The 5,000-nt window shown below is 44.2% G+C and overlaps 1 protein-coding gene across 1 annotated transcript in view; it reads right to left on the minus strand.

The window, feature by feature from the left end:
- The window catches only part of UTP14A (UTP14A small subunit processome component), a gene marked incomplete at its 5' end in the record, with an annotated part of 61,572 nt that overhangs the window by 51,951 nt on the left and 4,621 nt on the right, over positions 1-5,000 (minus strand). The gene's annotated exons all lie outside the window — the stretch shown is intronic.

Raw genomic sequence — 5,000 nt, forward strand, 5'->3', positions numbered from 1 at the left:
AAAGTGCAAAGGATTTAAACTAGAAATCTACACCTGATTGGATAAATCCCCACATGGGGAGCGGCTTTATCGGACCTTCTGGTGAAAACAGGGGTGAGATAGTAAGGTGAGAGGTTCATCCATAGGGGTGGTGAGGAAGCCCAGAGCACTTTATGGATTTTTGCACTTTATCATCATCACCCACTGAGATTTCATGAACTATTTTTTGCACATTATTGTAATATTTCTTATGGTATTTATTAACCACTTTACCGCTGCTCACTAGAGCTCTACTGCGGCAAAGTGGCTTGATAACGTCTGGCGACGTAGACCTACGTCGCCAGACATTCCCCTCTCTCGGCGGCGCACGCGCGCCGCCGGAGGCTCGCTCCCGTTGTACTCAGTCTTCCCAAGGTAATACTTAACCACTTGCCGACCGCTCACGTTGAGCCTACGGCAAAGTGGCTCGTTATCGTCCAGCAACGTAGACCTACGTCGCTGGACTCCTCCCCTTGTGGGCGGCGCGCGCGCACCGCCGGAGACTCTCTCCCGCTGTATTCAGTCACAGCGGGAGTCGGGTCAGGGGAGGAGAGGCGGTGATCACCGCTGCTCTTCCCCGGTCGTCGGGGAATCGAGTCTGGAGATCCGCCCACTTGTGTAAACAAAGCGGGCGGATCTCCTAAGTGACAGACAGTGACAGATTACAGGATTCAGCATAGCTGAACATGCGATCTGTCCCTGTGTCACTCAGTCACCTCCCCCCCCCCCCCCCCCCACACATGTCAGTAAGCACCAGGCATACATTAACCCCTCCCTCTCCAATAAAATTAACCCCTTCCCTGCCAGTGTCAAAAATGTCAGTCAAGGGTCCGATCTGTCCGCGAAGAAGAAAAAAAAGAAAAAAAAGAAAAAAAAGAAAAAAAAGAAAAAAAAGAAAAAAAAGAAAAAAAAGAAAAAAAAGAAAAAAAGAAAAAAAAGAAAAAAAAGAAAAAAAGAAAAGCAGATCGCCGTCATTACTAGTAAAAAAAAAAAAAACAATAAAAATGACAAATCTTTCCCGTAGTTAGTAAACGTGATAACTTTTGCGCAAACTAATAATACGCTTATTGCGATTTTTTTTACCAAACATAGGTAGCAGAAAACAAATTGGCCTAAAATGTTAAAAAATTTTGATTTTTACATTTTTTTTTGGGGGGGGGGGGATTTTATATAAAAAAAAAAAAAAAAAAAGTGAAAAATATTGTTATTTTTTCAAAATTGACGCTCTTTTTTTTGTTTATAGCACAAAAATTAAAAATCGCACAGGTGATCAAATACCACCAAAAGAAAGCTCTGTAAATTTCGTTTGGATACGGCGTTGCATTACCGCGCAATTGTCAGTTAAAGTCGCACAGCGCCGAATCACAAAAAAGTGGCCTGGACGTAAAACAAAATCCTCCGGTGGTAAAGTGGTTAATATTTGTATTGCTAGCGCCTTACACTTTTTTGCAAATTTATAGACTATTTCTTCACATTATTAATATTATTGCTAGCACTTTGCACCTTATGGACCATTTCTTCACATGATTAATATTTGATTCGATTATTGCTGAATTATTAGCACCTTTTGCCATTTTTTCTGGCACAGCACTGTGTGTTATTTATTTATAAAATTAAGATTCCCTTAGGCCCCCTTCACACATACGGTCCGATCAGATCCGACTGTCAGTTTTTCAGGCGGACCTGATAAAATGCATCCCTATGGGGCAGCGGATGTCAGCAGAGACATCTCCGCTGACATCCGATCCCGTCCGTCAAATCTGGACGGATGGAAACCCTATTTTCCATCCGTCTGGCGGATTGGATGAGAATGGACAGGCGGTCTGTTCTCATCCGATCCCCCCATAGAGGACAGCGGGGATCTGACACCTTCCTCTCCGCACACAGAGCAGAGACGGAGCTGACATCCACCTGCTTAGCAGGGAACGGTGGATCGACCCGCTGCTGAGAAGAACGGACTCAATGGAGCCGTGTGAAAGGGGCCTAATATGTACAACTGACACAAGCAACGGATTGAAGGAGAGCCCCACTACCTACCTGCCCGGTATAGGTGACCATATCAGCGTCCCTTATTTCTGCACCATCCCTAGATTTAAAGCCCTTTTGCAGCTAGGAAAGTCCCGTGCAAATTTCATCCAAATCGTGTGGCTTTCCTTTTACCCTGGGCACCCCACACTATATACCCTAGACAACTACTGTATAGACATTAAAGTGGTAGTATACTCCGCTTTTTAATTCTTCCCTACAGGTAGGCCTATAATGCGGCCAATAATAAGACTTACCTGTAGGTAAAATGAATATCTCCTAAACCTTCCCGGTTTAGGAGATATTAACCCTGCATGCAGCTGCTGACACCAGTGGCGCATGCGCTCTCAATGTCCGGCGTATCTTGCCAGACCTTCAGAGCTTCTTGCAGGAAAGTGAACTCCCGTGCACATGTGCGGGAGTGACGTCATCGTGGCTCCAGCCACTCACAGCGCCGGAGCCACCGAACCCAGAAGAGACGCCGAGGGAAAATGTCAGCTCTCACAGGCAACCACGTGGGGGCTTCATTCTAAAGTAAGTATTTCATAATGTACTAGTATGTGATGCACACTAGCACATTAGGATTTTGTCCTGCAGGGTTTTTTTTTTGTTGTTTTTTTACACAGGGGATACAACCGCTTTAACACCTACCTCCAATATAGATTACCAGTAGCGGATATCTATGGTAAGTCGCTAAATAGCAAATCTTCTGCCAAAGGCAAATAAATAAGATTTCCTATAATTGAACTGCCATTTGCATCACTGCAAGCTCGAAAGCCCCCAGGGGTTTCTGGTATATACAGTATATAGATCAGATTGTGATTACCCAAAGGTTTGCAGGAAAGTCTTACTACCTACCTCCTAAGTGTCGCTGACCATCTCAGTCTCCCTTGCATCTGCTCCATCCCTACAACCCAGATTAGAAGCCCCATAGCAGCTAGGTAGTTGCTTTATGCACTGGTCCAAATCATTTGGTGGAGGGGGGATTATGGTGTGGGGTTGTTTGTCAGGGGTTGGGCTTGGCCCCTTAGTTCCAGTGAAGGGAACTCTTAAGGTGTCAGCATACCAAGACATTTTGGACAATTTCATGCTCCCAACTTTGTGGGAAGAGTTTGGGTACGGCCCCTTCCTGTTCCAACATGACTGCACACCAGTGCACAAAGCAAGGTTCATAAAGACATGGTCCAAATTGTTTTGGTATGCTGAAGCCTTAAGGAGTTCCCTTCACTGTAACTAAGGGGCCAAACCAAACCCCTGAAAAACAGCCCCAGTTAGATCCTAACTCATTACCCAGTCCATACCAGTATAGATCCTAACACATTACCCAGTCCATACCAGTATAGATCCTAACACATTACCCAGTCCATACCAGTATAGATCCTAACACATTACCCAGTCCATACCAGTATAGATCCTAACACATTACCCAGTCCATACCAGTATAGATCCTAACACATTACCCAGTCCATACCAGTATAGATCCTAACACATTACCCAGTCCATACCAGTATAGATCCTAACACATTACCCAGTCCATACCAGTATAGATCCTAACACATTACCCAGTCCATACCAGTATAGATCCTAACACATTACCCAGTCCATACCAGTATAGATGCTAACACATTACCCAGTCCATACCAGTATAGATCCTAACACATTACCCAGTCCTTACCAGTATAGATCTTAACACATTACCCAGTCCATACCAGTATAGATCCTAACACATTAACCTGTCCTTACCAGTATAGATCCTAACACATTACCCAGTCCATACCAGTATAGATCCTAACACATTACCCAGTCCATACCAGTATAGATCCTAACACATTACCCAGTCCATATCAGTATAGATCCTAACACATTACCCAGTGCATACCAGTATAGATCCCAACACATTACCCAGTCCATACCAGTATAGATCCTAACTCATTACCCAGTCCATACCAGTATAGATCCTAACTCATTACCCAGTCCATACCAGTATAGATCCTAACTCATTACCCAGTCCATACCAGTATAGATCCTAACTCATTACCCAGTCCATACCAGTATAGATCCTAACACATTACCCAGTGCATACCAGTATAGATCCTAACACATTACCCAGTGCATACCAGTATAGATCCTAACACATTACCCAGTGCATACCAGTAAAGATCCTAACACATTACCCAGTCCATACCAGTATAGATCCTAACACATTACCCAGTGCATACCAGTATAGATCCTAACACATTACCCAGTGCATACCAGTAAAGATCCTAACACATTACCCAGTCCATACCAGTATAGATCCTAACACATTACCCAGTGCATACCAGTAAAGATCCTAACACATTACCCAGTGCATACCGGTAACGAGGATATCCAGCATGAGATTTTCCCCATTGAGATCTGATGCGTTTTCAAAGTGTTCCTTTTTTTTGAGGTATGTGTATATATATATATATATATATATATTAGAGGTGCACCGAAATTTCGGCCACCGATAATTTCGGCCGAAAATGTGAGTATCCAATTTCGGCCGATAGGGGGTTAAGGATGCCGAAAATGTATGCTGATATCAGTTAAAAGTGAGTCCTTCACTTCCCTGTCATTTGCGGGTATGTGTGCTGCTGACTGCTGCGATCCTATGCTGGTTACACTGGGGCTTCATTGTGAGCTACAGTGGTCGCTAGACGGCTCGGGGGAGAGGGACTTATAATGCAAAGGATCTTATCCTCCTCCGCGCCTAATGCTGATTCGTTGCACCCACCTCCTCCCTTCCATGTGCCGTTCGCTGTAGAAGAAGGTAATGTGGATGTCTGCTGCTGTAGCGTCTAGTTAGAACGGATTATAAATCACAGCCTAGAGTCAGTCTCTCTCTCTCTCTCTCTGAAATGGAATGTTACAAAGTGTTTCTGCAGTCAAAACGTAACATTCTCTCTCTCTCAAACACTTTGTAACAGTCTCTC

The sequence above is a fragment of the Pelophylax lessonae genome (genome assembly GCF_965119305.1).
Source record: "Pelophylax lessonae genome assembly, chromosome: 7".
NCBI lineage: Eukaryota > Metazoa > Chordata > Amphibia > Anura > Ranidae > Pelophylax > Pelophylax lessonae.